Raw genomic sequence first — 14,382 nt, forward strand, 5'->3', positions numbered from 1 at the left:
TTTCATATTTTCCCTGCAACTATTTTAAAGTTTGTTTTAATATATTCCTGACAGTTTCAATGTCTGAATTTGTTGTTAATCTGTTTCTGCTGTCTGTTGTTTTTCCTGATTCTCATTCATGGTGCCTTGCCTTCCTGTATGCTTGCTTATTCATTGCCCTTGAATAATTACTTGTGGGGATTTTTGAAGTTTAGGATTCAGGTGACTTCACTGAGGGAGGATTTGCATTTACCTTTGCCAGGTGCCTGGGGAAATACTTGTCTGCCATCATTTTAAATTAAAACCAATGTTTGAGGTTTTCCTTGATTACCCAGGTAATGTAAATTTGGCTACAAATCAGGTTGGCTTAAAATTTTTCTCCCTAGTCTGCTCAGCACAAGGACACTTTCTTGCAGTCCTTCAGGAGGTAGAAGAAGGGTTAGGTTTACTTCTATTTCCCTCTTATCCCAAAGATGTAATCTTTCAGTTTAATGTGGGAGGTGTCTCCTATTAGACTCTTCACTTTAGCCAACCCTGAGTTTTAACTTCTGAGACCAGCCATCAAAACCAGAGTTCAAGTTTGCCTTGATCAGCAAATACCTTCTGGTCAAAAGTGGCCTCTTTGTTCCACTTACCACTTTGAATGTTCACTTTCCATTACATTTGGCCTGATATTTCCTTACTATGTTGTCAGCTCTTTGATGCTTTTAAGATGTTTTAAATATTTTATCCAGCATTTTTAGTTGTTTTCAGCAGGAAAGTTGATTCAAATAACCTAGCCTGTCATGTTCTCAGAAACTGAAGTGATTTTTGTATTGTTTTGTTTTAATAGAGTCCATCACATAGTCTCATAAGCAATTCAAACTAGCTTGATTCTGTTTTTTCTTTTGGAGGGTTTTGTTTGTTTGTTGTTTTGCTGGCTAATGTGTCTTCCCAAAAAAGAACCTATTTTTCCAAAATCAAGTAATTGACAATATATTCTACAACATGAGACTTTGTAAGGATTCAAATATAAACCAACTCTTTTTTTGGAGAAATTATTTTGGGAAGATAAAAATTCACCTTACATTTAGGCAAATGTGGTTTATAAAGAGTCTTTCACAATACCTAATATAGAGAAGGTATTTAATAAATATTCATCTTTCTCCCCTCTCTCCTCCAGCTCTTTAGGGTTCCCCTTTTTAGAAAAATGTAAGTGGCCCAGTTATTTAAAATAATGTGGTATGTCCCTGCTTAGGATAAGTGACATGGTTAGCATGACATTTCTCTAAGCCTCTTCTAGTCCACGGTGGAAATCACATGAACTGCTCATATGCACACACACACACACACACACACACATAGCCACATAACCTTATAAATTACTGGGTTTTATAGCCTTTTATTTTACAGAGATTGTTATGAAACTTAACAACCAATATATCATAGAAGAAACTTGAGTTCCATTTAGAAAATGAAGATTTTTTTTTTAGTTCCAGATGGAAACAGTCTTTTTCACTCAACATAGATCTTCAGAGTTTCTAAGGAAGAAATGAGTAAATATTTAATGTAGTATCTTTCTTAGTGAGTCTAGTGAGGGTAGGCCCACCTTCCCACCATAGAATAAGCATATTTCTGGGATATAGGGTCACTGTGCAAAGGATGTAAGGGTTAGGCCGTAGCCACTTCTCTACCTTCTAAAACAGATCACAACAATTTTTGTAAAATTGCAAGAGGATAAGGAGGTGCAATTGCCCTCCCCAATTCTCACTTCAAATTTCCAATCATTATTACCAGCACCACCTACACATTAAAATGACTTTTTCCCTCCTATCAATCAGGGTTTTGTTTTGTTTTGTTTTGTTTTGTTTTGTTTTTTTGGCTTCAGCAGAAATTTATTGCTCAGCTCTGGAGGTTACAAATCTAAGATCAAGGTGTCAGCAGGCTTGGCTTCTTCTGAGGACTCTCTTCTTGGCTTGTAACTGGCCATTTTCTCCCTGGTCTTCTTATGCTTCTTCCTCCGTGAGTTCCAATTATGCCTTTCAATTCACTCTCCTTCTATTCTGTGATTTCCTTGCTCATGGAGTTCTGTCCGTAATTTTGGAGGAGACCGAGAAAGATAGAAAACCACAAATTCATAACATTTCAAGTTTAAAGCATTCTTAGAGATGGCTGAATGCAATACTTTCTTGTCCAAATAATTAACTGAAAGGCCAGAAAGGTTATGAATTGCCCAAGGTTACAGACTCACCAATAGAACCCTGGGGTTCTTGACTTCCACGCTATTACACATCACTCTACACTATGCTGCTGGTTTCCTGTATGCTACTCAGGGCTTTTCTCATCTGGACTTCATATTTGAAGACAGTGAGGTGAGGGCAGATCTTGAAGCCGGCTAAATGAAGTTCTTTACATTACTGCCAGGGGCATTGGAAGGACTGGGAATGCAAGGGAATGTAGAGTTAGTAAAGGCATTTGAGAGGGAGAGAGAAAGGAACAGGGTCTGGAAGTAATGGAAGCTCAGGATTGATGAGAGAGGGAAAGGCATCCCAGGTAGAGAAAACTATATTTGAAACCTCAGTCCAAAGAAAGGATGAGATATGTCGGGGGAGGGGCACAATAACAGTAGTGACAAAAAGATTGAATACTAGCTGAGGTCAGCAATGTTTAGACAATGAGGCAAATTTCAAATAATACTAACTTTCCTTTTCTGGCATAAGGAAGAGAGATATGAGACCAAACTAACATTTGAGAAGCATTGTAAGAGACCTGAGACACTTTTAGCTGAAAAGTTATGAAGGACATAGATCTCCTTTTTCACAATGAGAGATAATGGGCTGCAATTGCCAGAGGAAATTAAGATTAAATGTCAGGGGCAAAGTTCAACTAAAAATGCTGAAGATTCAGGAAATCTTGAAACAAGGTCTAGAGGAGACACCCTTAGTCTGGGATGAGTTAAATTCAGTCCTGCCTGGAGGCAGAGGGAGGGCTGAAATGTCCTGTCACAGAGTCTGGAAGTCTGGATCAGTGCCGATTCACTCACGGAAACAAAGCGTCTCATTATGGAGAGAGGTGGAGAACAGAAGGAAAAATCCCCAACCTATTTGCCTGGGGCTTCAAAGCAGTGTAGATGCTTTCTGGTTTGATCAATTTTAGGCTCTGATTGTGACAAAAAAAGATTTCAGTCAAATCAAAATGAAAGATGGTCCCATGATACTACCATGAATCTTGGATCTCACTTACTGGGGAGTTTAGCAATAAACTGGGGAATAACTTGCAGGAACAGTTTAGGCACAACTGGGAATGGATACAGAAGGAGGGATAAAATTATTGCTTGGTTTGGGAATTTAGGATTCAGCTCTGAGGCCTTGGAGCTTGTCAGGGAGGGTTGGTTAAGTGAGGGTCCTCCCAGTCTAGTGGCTATGCAAGAACCCGCTTCTGGGAACCCACAGTGAAGGCTGGGTGTGTCAGAGCGTGTGCTGAATTCCTGGCTTCAATTACAGACTAGCAGGCGGCTGAAGAGTCTGTCATTGCCGATGTCATCACATTTACAAGATTCATAGGTCCCCTCTGCAGTAAGACCCAAGAATGAGGGCCTCTCCGCACCTGCAGCCACTTCCCACCACTGAGCGCTGTGTGGTGGGAAGCAGAGCATTATGGGAAGTAGATGTCAAGATCTCTCTGGTACGTCCACTCGGTCCCACCAGGAGAACAAGGAAATGGGAGCTTGGAGAATTTATCCTGAGATTCGACTGCCCCAGGATGGCCTCCACATTATAGGTCAGAAAATCTTCAAGGGAAGGGATTTTTATTTATCTGGAATTAATGCAGAAGTATGGATAAGATGATCTCTCAAACTTTCTTTCAATTGAAATACTCTATGATACTTTGCTGGTCTATTAATTGTCTTCTGCCCATTAAAATCCATTTAAATTCTTCTCCCGCCAACATCCTAGGGGATTCAAAAGAGTGTAGGTGCTCAGTCTGTCTTCTTCAAATGATTGTTCCTAGGCTGTGTCCTGGAGATGCCATCAGAGAACTGAGGCATGGGGAACCGGCTTCTCACAGACTGAAACTCCCAAACAACCAGCCTCACATTCTGCTCTGACTCATGCCACCAACCCCACACTGTGCCCTGCAGGTCAGTGGGCTGGGAATCCTGCCACATCTGGAACAACTGAAGCTGGAATAAGATGTCTACTCTGATAGCCAGGCCTCACCTCTTCCCATCCCCAGCCCTGGATCACTCCCTAGCCTATGCCATAGGTCTTATGATAAGATGCAGCCAGTGATGGGTAGAGGATGTCAATAAGGGATCTACCCCAGGGCTGCCAGCTTCAGCTGGGGACATCTGATCACAGTCTCTGTAGCTCATCTCTGATTCCTCCACCTGCCAAAGTATAGAATCCTCCCAGCCCCTGGAAAGCAGGCATTTATCATTATCCAAGTCAGCAGATGAGACCAGAGGGACCCATAATTCCTTCATTTGCTGACCGCCTATCATATGCCAAGTCCTATGCTAAGTGTTGAGTGTACAATGGTGTACGAAATAGATACAAGCCTTGTATGTAGCTTACTGTCTATTGGTAGAGACCACCAGTAAACAGATTCCCAAATAAATATATTAGCTTAAAATGTAATTAGCGTTACCCCCCAAAAAGTGAAATAAATTCACATTACTTTATCTACACAAAGTCACCCATACACACACATGCAAAAATACCATCTGTGTCTAACCTTAGTGCTCTTTCTGACACATTGTTTCTGCTAAACCCAAGGCACTGGAAGCATGGAGTTTGCAAAAATCCACCAAGCAGGTAATCCATAAAATAAAGAATTGACCCAATGTCAATACGAAAATTCACCTTGACTATTCAAATGATATGAAAATCATATCAGAATTGGTCACAAAATTCCACTTGCACATCTAGGTTGAATGAACTTCATTTTCACTTCCTCAAAGTCTTCCATCTCTGAAGTAGAAAGGCAAAAAATATTTTTGAGGAACAAGAAGTGCATGCGGCCATAGGGAAGAGAGGTGTGAAAGGATGGATTCAAGTCACTCTGGCTTCCTCTCTCTATGTCCTGTTCTGAAATCACTGAGTCTTTGGCCTGAAGACAGAAATTTGGAGGTCTCCTCATCCACTCTATCACCTCCAAGATCATGCAGACGGTTGGTAATTGATCCAATTCTTCTAGCTCTTCAGATAAAGGGACTATACAATTTCCTTTGATCATTTCAATAATCCACTTTGTTGGGAAGTTCTTTTTTGTTTGGTAATTCTTTTCTTTCTTTCTCTGTAAAATTTAATTCCTTTCTTGGTATTTTGTCTTTTAAACTTAAATGTACCAAAGGGAAGAGGTGGGCACATTACAGTGTCTTTTCCCTCTCATCCATATTTAAACATTATATGGAAAGTGGCCATCCCTTCCTTCTGCTTCAGAGGAAATTACAGCAGAGGTTCAAGGTGGAAATACCATAAAAATCTGCGATTCTAGAGACGAGATTCTCTTTCCCCGTGGTAATTAGTATGACTCAGATTTAGAAGACCTCCCTCTAACAGGCTGGCAAAATCCAAAGGCAGTTTCTCAGTGAATATTTCTTCTCCTCAAGCAGGGTCAATCCAGAAAGGTAGAGATCAGTGGACAGATACTAGGTGTGAAGGTTTCTTTGCTTTACCATGGGATACAGGAAATATGGGTTATACAGGAAATATGGGTAGACTGAAGGATGCAAGAAGCATGTAACAGGTAAGTTAATTTCTGTAGGGTCATTCTATGATTCCAGAAGAGAACCAAACAAAATGAAGTACAGAATCTATGTGAATAAATAATTCAGCTGAAATTTAAGCAATATTTTGAAAAAACTAGACCTTAGATTTATATTATAACCGGTCTTGTTCTTCCCCCTATGTTAGCAGAGCCTCACTCAGAAAGTAGTCAGAGTTCCAAAACCTTGATCCCTTTTTCTCAAAGGCTAGGGGAAAGAAAAAAATTTTCAATATTCCTAAAGTTATTTCATTTATTTCCCTGCCTCCAGCTCGGAAGACACATTATCCTAGATCGGTCATCTAGGGCCTTCGCCAATTCCACCCTAATCTCTCATTGAACCAATTTCTTTTTATTTTTCCTACTTAGACCTTGTGCTTCAGCCAAGATAACCCATTCACCAGCTCCCACACCCCTACTCATTCCCACATCTAAGCCTGTGATTGAACGTTGTCTCCTATCCCCTCGAATGTTGCCTTCATGGCCTCTATTTCCCACAGTCTCCCCTCAAAACCCAGATACTCAAAATCCTTTCCTCCAAAGAGTCTTTCTTTGGACTGAGATAACTTCTTTGCTTCATTTCATCTAAACTTTTAGTTTCTTAACAATGTTTAATTGCATAAACCAGCACGTGTGTGTGTCTTTCTATGACAGAGAGAGAAATATTTGCTGCCTCATTTGTTGTATTTTAAGTTCCTTGAATGCAAGGACCATGGTTTCTGTTTTTTAGGAATACCTAGTCTCCCCACTCTCATTCTTAGAGTTCTTCAGTAAATGCTAAAATTATGGTTGAGACGGACTAACTCATCACAGGATAAGGCACAAAACAACTTTCTGTATCAAGTTCTGAGAGAGGGACCAATGCTGAATAGCAATACCAAGAATGGGGAGAGTGGCTAACAAAGAAGAGAAATCCTCACTCTGTTCTCTTTTAGAGACCTCCACACTTTCGACATTGGGAACATTCAATTAAGTAATTTCCCATATCAAACCAATATCTAAACAATCACTCAGAAAGAGCACTGAGTATAAGCTATATACAGAGAGAAGCATGGTAACTTAGAGTAATGTCTGGTACATAGCAGATACTCAGCCAGCATTTGTGGAAGGAAGGAATGATGGAAAGGAAGGACTGAGGGAGGAAGGAAGGGATCAAGAAAGTCAATAGCTTCTGTATCTCTCTTTATTGTCATCTGTTAATGTTGGTTGATTTTCCAAGCAAGAGAAAGCCAGTCAATGACTTCTCTGACTGGAAGAACTGGAGGCCATGGGGGTGCATACAGAGTTAAAAGGAAAAGTAATATCCATATGTTGAGGTTCCCTGTATGATGGAAAACAAGATGCAGAGAAACAGGAACATCACTAAAAGATCTGGGCTGAGGTATAGCCACCCATGCTGGGGAGGATGAGGAAAGGTTAAGGATATTTCTGGAAGATAGTCTGAGAAGACTTTCTGGAGGAGGAAGAGGAGATAATAAACCAGAGTTTGGCAAGAAAGAAGCTACAAAATTGAGCACCTGAGGACTAGAACTGAAGAAATTACCCATGTGGACCATCAGCAATGAGAGAGGCGGGAAACAGTTTAACAGTTCATCTTAGAATGCAAAGACCTTGTTGGAAGTCAGGAAACCTGAGATGGTGGGGGAGTAAACAGTTGATGGGAGGGATTGGTAAGAGACCTGGGAGATGTAGATCTGTCTTTTCTTAAGCATATGGAACATAAGCAGTCAAAAAAAAATCCCACTCTTCATCTTCTACCAACAAGCAAATGGGAGCAGAGCTGTCAGCCCTTCCTCAGGCATCTGACAGGAAAAGTGCTGTCAGCGACATTATTGTAACATAAAGAAACAAGCTTGGTGCCAAGAGTGAAATGAATACCTCTAAGCAAGCACACTGCCCTTTTTGCTGACATACAAAATCCTTGAACTGATCCCTTTCTCAGAAATCAGTTTCTTCTAATCTTCAGATGGTTCTCCCTTGATCCTGGTTTCTCTCTGAATGGCTTGGCATGGACATCTCTTCAAATGCCCTTTGCCCACACAGGAAAGCTAATCTCAAACCAGTCCAGAAACTTTCCAAGGCTGGATCTGCTTTGGGGGTCTTCTCAAACTTGTCAGTTCCACCTGCACTTACATTAATTTAGATGCTCTGCTCTTACAGTAGGCAGAGGTGGAGAACACCCAAAGACTGCTTTGGACAGTATAAAATGGTGACATGGTTAGAGAAGAGCTGTAAGAGCAAAATAAACATAAAAACAACACCTGTTTTCCAATTAATTGGTATTTCTTGAGCATCTACTGTCCAAAGCATTATGCTAAGCATAGGAAGAGATATAAAGTTCAAAAATACACAATCTCTACCTTCCAAAAGCTTACAATCTAGTTAAAGAGACCAATATCAATGATTCTAGTACAAAACAATGTTATTATAGAGGCTCAATAATGTGACACCCTAGTTGCAGGAGAGACAAATAATTGTCACTAGAGAGATCTAGGAAGTATTCCTGGAGATTTTAAGTTGGACTTAAAAGAAGGAAAGGACCTTGATAGGTCGATGAGGAAAGGAAAGGCATTCCAGACAGAAAGAACAGTATGTACAAAGGTCTGGAAGCAGAAGAGGGTAGAACAAGTTCAAGAACCTCAAGCAGACCCATGGAGGTTGTAGCCTAGGTTATGTGAAGGGATGCAGAGGTAAATATACATAGTGTCACTATGGAGGGCTCTGAAGACCAAGCCACAGAATTTGGATTTTATTCTATATGTAATCAAGGACCAGGTAATTGTGACAGATGTCCTGTATTTCTTTGCAATTTCTAGATAACTGACTCAATTTCTGAAGTTTGAGAACAGACAATCTTCAAGTTATCATAAGGAAAATGACCTTTCACCTGTACTCCACCATGGAGGCACGTCTTTACCAAGTTCATCTGCATCTATATGACTCCACTGGACATAAAAGTTGGAGGCCAAGGAAATATGTATAGTCTCCTTCTTAGGAAGGTCTTTAACAGAAAAGAGATTTTTATCTACCTAAGAAGCTGGTGGTAATAGTTTTGCTTTCCATCAGGAGGTTTATTCAGATGGCCACAAAAAGTTCCTTCATGGACACAGGCAGACAATAGGACAGAGAGAGAAGTGTAAATAATATAATATTGAAGAGTTATAAAATAATGGAGTCCTAGGAGATAAGGCCGATTGAGGCAGCTTTATGGTGGAAGAGACTTTTAAGACCAAGTAGACAGAGAGGAAAGGAACAGGGTTGAACAAGGAGGACACAGAAACGGTACCTAAGATTGGAGAAGGAGGAAACTGGCCTGTATAAATGTTTGGAGGCAAGTACCAGCAAGCCATGTGGTGAATGTCATGTGTGGGAGACAGAGAACAAATGAATTCAGCGGCAATGGAGAGTCTGTAACAAGAGCCAACAAGGACTCAGTCCACAGGTAGACCAGTTTCCAGCACAGTACCTGGGTCAATGTTGGATCTCACTGCTGGCCTCTCCAGAAAGAGAGGTAGGAACTTCAGTCTCCATTTTTCCCTTACACTTTCATGAGACGTGGGTTACATTCCTTGTTGTTCTGGTCATTGACTCATCCTCCTGTAATGAATCTGAGTGTCCTAGTGTATGGTGCTCTTTATTGTACTGAGGGACAAAGTGACGCCAGGGCAGAGAAGACTGTTGGGTCCAAATTCAAATTATGCTTAAGAATGAAGTTCTGCTTGGCCTAAATTTGTATTCTTAGGATTTTCCTCCTCACCCTCTGTTCCCCCTGGATTTTCCTCCTTATCCTCTGTTCCCCCTTAGGGATGCTGAATTTTGCCTAAGCCAGATGAGGGAGTGGTCAGATGTGGAAGTTAGAGGTTATTGCAGAATGACTTCAGAAGGACTGCTATGCTTTCGGTTAGCTGCCTCTCACAGCCCAGACTCCCTAGGTTAAGGTGCAGCATTCTCACTTCTAAATCCATCTGAATTCACAGATGAAAGTGGCCACTGTGGAAATTTCCTGAAGGATCTGACAGTCAGAGTAGAAATTGCTCATTGACCCTTCTAAGCAACCAGTGAAGCCATGTTGACCTGAGCCACAAATCAAAACCCAAGTTCAGCTTTGCTGAGTAGAACAAACCTTACATACAGCCCAACTGCAATTAGAAGTTGGTGGCCAAGGTGTCCCTGAAACCCAGTAGGGAAATCTCTCTTCCTCATGTTCTCTCTAAGCTCCACATTCTACCACAGAAGACAGTTAAAAGGAGGTTGCCCCACACCCTTCTGGAGGAAAAGGGTACATTTTGGGATGGTTTGGAGGCATCAAAATGGTAAGCAATTTTAGGGTACAATTAAGACCTGGCTGTTCAACCCTACAATAAATTACCATCAAAGACACTCACACGTCAATAGGGAAAAAAACACAAGTGCTTGCAAGACGATGTGTGTTTGATGCTCATAAAAAAGATAAAAATATAGGTCATCATCATGTAACGAGCTTGTAGGTGTCAGAACGTGTGTGGTTGGGGGAGGCAGGGGAGGGGAAATGGAGAGGGATCAGCAAACCAAAAAGGAGGTGGAAATCTGACTCTGTCCCCAAGTTCTTCCATAGGTGGAAAACAGTGGGTGGAAGTGGGGGGCACAGAAGGACCCCTCCCTCATTTTTTATTCCTCAGGACATCCCCTTCCCTGCTCCCCGCAGCAGGATTTCCGACATATTAATCACCTGTCCCATTTTGAAATCAGCCAGTCAGGCTATTATTCAAGCATTGTTAATGACACCATTGGCCAAGGTATCAATTAGGCAAGTTGGGATAAGACGAGCAGAGAATAGGGCTGGCCAGAGAGCAGAACACACGTCTGTTTTGATGGAGGTAACCTACACAACAGAAAGAGCTCCCAACTCTCCTTTTCAGCTCCCCTGAAAGGCAACTGCAAATGCACTGAATTCTCCAGTCAAGACCTAAACCAAAACGCTACTTCATAAGTGTCCCCTACCTTGCCCCCAAGTCAGTCCTTAACTAGACTTCAACTAGTCACATCAGATCACCCAGAATATGCAGCCAAAGGGTCACAGTTAACCAGCTCTGGTTTGGGGTTATTCCTGTGGTTGGGGCCCAGCGTCAGTGGAGGGAATGCTTCCCCAGTCCACACTCTGAACTTACTTTAAAATCTAGCTCAACATTTTCTCATCCAGAAAGCACATTTTTTTTCAAATATGGAAAGTTTTCCTATTTGTGGATTCTTTGTTTCTTAAGTCCAAGAGCTGAGCATCGTTTTCCTCATTAGACTTTCCTAAAGACCAGAGCCTACTCTTTGTTTTCCTCCCACGCCAGATCTCTCTGCCTCTCACACCTCCCCTTACCCCTTCTCTCTTTCAAGACAGGCTCTGTTCAGCGGGGCTGTTTAGAGCAAATGTGTATGAAGGTATTCACATCACTGAAATTTGGATTCTGGAAAAAGGAAGGAAACCAAGACTAGAATCAAAATTGCAGCACAGTAGGAGTCAATTTAGTCATCAAGATGTCCTTCCCATGACATACTTAGGGAGGTTTTCAGAGCATTTTATTCCTAGACTCCAATCTCCTTGAGTCATTCCCCAGCTCTTCCTCACCTTTCCACTCTCCAGACGGATACAAGTGCTTTCCACACCCACCAATTATCCAGATCTTCAGAGAGATGTGGGAGACTCTAAAAGGACAGGAAGTCAATGGCTCATGTCTTTAGTGTCTTTTGGACCTGAAGAAAGTGGTTGAGACAACTCAGTTCCAAACACCACAACCAAAACTAGAACTCTCTATCCAAGATATTCATGTTTGGACTCTTGATTACACTGTTCTTACCTATTCGATTGGCTAAGAAAGACCTTTTCCTCAAACACTTAGCTCCTTGGGTTCCCTTTTGCCCTTGTCCTCTGCCCTTTTACCACCTCTAATGTCTTTCCTGTAACTTTACCCTAAATTCCAAAGTTCTAAGCTACAGTAGCCAATAGAAAATAAATTAATCAACTTTCAAACTGGAGTAGCCAGCATTTTTAAGATGGAAAACCAAAAAAAATTTTTTTTCCAATTAGCTTGTACGTTCCCAAAGGGGAGACACTGTATTATAATTTTCTTTTTTTCAATAAAAGCTTTATTGAGATATAATTCACATACTATATAATTCACCTATTTAAAGTGTACAATTCAATGTTCTTAATATATTCACCAGGTTGGGCAATCATCAGCACAACCAATTTTAGAATATTTTCATCACCCCAAAAGAAAATCCTTTATCTATTAGTCCTGTTCCCCACCCCAACACTCCTAGCTCTAGGCAATCACTAATCTACTCTCTGACTTCATAGATTCATGTACTTTGAACACTTAATATAAATGGAATCATGTGATATGTGGTCTTTTGTGGCTGGCTTCCTTCTGTTAGCATAATGTTTTCAAGATTCATCCATGCTGTGGCATATATCAGTACTTCATTCCCTTTTTATTGCCAAATAATATTTCATTATATGAATATTCTACATTTTATTTACCCAGTTGATGGACGTTTGGGTTGTTTCCACTTGTCAGCCATTATGAATAATATACAATCTTTGTGTGAATATATGTTTTCATTTCTCTGGCACATATACTTAGGAGTGGAACTGCTGGGTCACATGATAATTCTAGGTTTAACATTTTGAGAAACTGTCAGACTACTTCCCAAAGCCAATGTATCATTTTCTGTCCCACCAGCAATAAATGAGGGTTAAAATTTTTCCAGTCTTCACAACACTTATTATTTATCTTGTTTTTATTATCGTAGCCTTCCTAGTGGTTTTGATTTGCACTTCCTTGATAGCTAATGATACTGAGCATATTTTCACGTGCTTACTGGCATGTATATCTTCTTTGGAGAAATGTCTATTCAGATATTTTGCCCATTTTTAATTGGGCTATTTGTCTTTTATTATTGAGTTATAAGAATTCTTTATATATTCTAGATAGAAGTCTCTTATCAGATATGTGATTTGCAAATATTTTCTCCCATTCTGTGGATTGTTTTTTCACTTTCTTGATGTCCTGTGAAGCAAAAAGTTTTTAATTTTGATAAAGTCCAACTTATCTCTTTTTCTTATCATGCCTTTATTTAAGAAACCATCACCTAATTCAAAGTCATGAAGATTTACAACTATGTTTTCTTCTAAGAGTTTTAAATTTTTAGCTCTTACATTTAGGTCTTTGATCCATTTTGAGTTAATTCTCATATACAGTGTGAAGTAGGGGTCCAATTTAATTATTTGCATGTGGCTGTCCAGTTGTCCTGGCATCACTTGAAAAGATTATTTGTCCTCCATTGAATTGTCTTGGCACTCATGTTAAAAATCAATTGACTGTAAATGTGAGGGTTTATTCCTGGACTCTTGTTCTATTCCATTGATCTGTATATTTATCTTTATGCCAGTACCATGCTCTCTTGATAACTATAGCATTGTAGTAAGTTTTAAAATCAGTAAATGTAAGTCTTCCTAGCTTATTATTCTTTCTTCAAGATTATTTTGGCTATTTTATGTCCCTTGAGTTTCTGTATGAATTCTGGGATTATCTGCAAAGAAGCCAAATGGGTTTCTGATATAGGTATTGTGCTGAATCTGTAGATCAGTTTGGGAAGTTTTGCCATGAACATGGGATGTTTTTATGTTTACTTAGGTTTTCTTTAATTTGGTTTCAATAATGTTTTGTAATTTTCAGAGTATGTTTTTTACTTCTTTTATTACATTTATTCTTAAGTATTTTATTATTTCTGATGCTATTGCAAATGGAATTGTTTTTCTTAAATGCACTTTTGGTTTGTTTATTGCAAGTATTATAATTTTCTTTTTTGTTTTGTATATATATTTTTATTGAAGTATAGTCAGTTTACAAAGTTATCAATTTCTGGTGTACAGCATAATGCTTCAGTCATACATGAACATACATATATAACTTTCTTTTAAATACTATAGTGCTGAGTGTAATTATTTACCTACTATGTGGAAAGTGCTGTGCTGTGTTGAATGGGAAACAAAGAGTATAAGATTTGGTTCCTAAACTCAAGGAATTTACAATCTAGTTAACTAGAAACAATGCTTTACACACATTGCACCTTTACAATTTTTCAAAGGTATTTCAAATATTTCATCTTACTTGATCCTGGCAATACTATTCATCATTTATTCAAAAGTATTTATTGAGTTACTAGTATGTGGAAGCACTGTCCTAGTTGCTAGGAGTAAAATGAAGAGGAAAACAAACACAATTCCTGTCTTCCTGAATATCTCTGTCAATTTAGGAGGACAGATATTAATCACGTGAAAGTTACAAATTACGAAAAGTGACATAAAAGTAAAGTATATCGAATAGTAAGTAGGGCAGGAGGGGGAAGGGTATAGCTCAGTGGTAGAGTGCCTGCCTAGCATGCACAAGGTCCTGGGTTCAATTCCCAGTACCTCTGTTTAAAAAAAAAAAACAGATAAGTAAACCTAAAATTACCTCCCCTCATTAAAAAAAAATAGTAAGTAGGGCAGTAACCCATTTTGCAGAGGAGAAAACTGAGGTAAGCAAGAGCTGAAGAGTTCCAGAGGCAAAGAGTGATGAATTCTAGGAGAAAGGTTAGGCTCTTCATCTTTAACAGTGAGTTGTTGGATTAGAACAGAAC

General features: G+C 39.7%; 2 long non-coding RNA genes across 2 annotated transcripts in view; both read right to left on the minus strand.

Annotated features, from left to right (window-relative positions):
- The window catches only part of LOC107033416 (uncharacterized), a 151,127-nt gene that overhangs the window by 16,473 nt on the left and 120,272 nt on the right, over positions 1–14,382 (minus strand). The window lies entirely within an intron of this gene.
- Positions 1,345–14,382, minus strand: part of LOC140700104 (uncharacterized) — a 65,458-nt gene continuing 52,420 nt past the window's right edge. The window contains exon 3 of the long non-coding RNA XR_012078322.1: positions 1,345–2,046. This is a non-coding gene — a long non-coding RNA (uncharacterized lncRNA). The remainder of the gene's footprint in view (positions 2,047–14,382) is intronic.

The sequence above is a fragment of the Vicugna pacos genome, chromosome 12, assembly GCF_048564905.1.
Source record: "Vicugna pacos chromosome 12, VicPac4, whole genome shotgun sequence".
NCBI classification, from domain to species: domain Eukaryota; kingdom Metazoa; phylum Chordata; class Mammalia; order Artiodactyla; family Camelidae; genus Vicugna; species Vicugna pacos.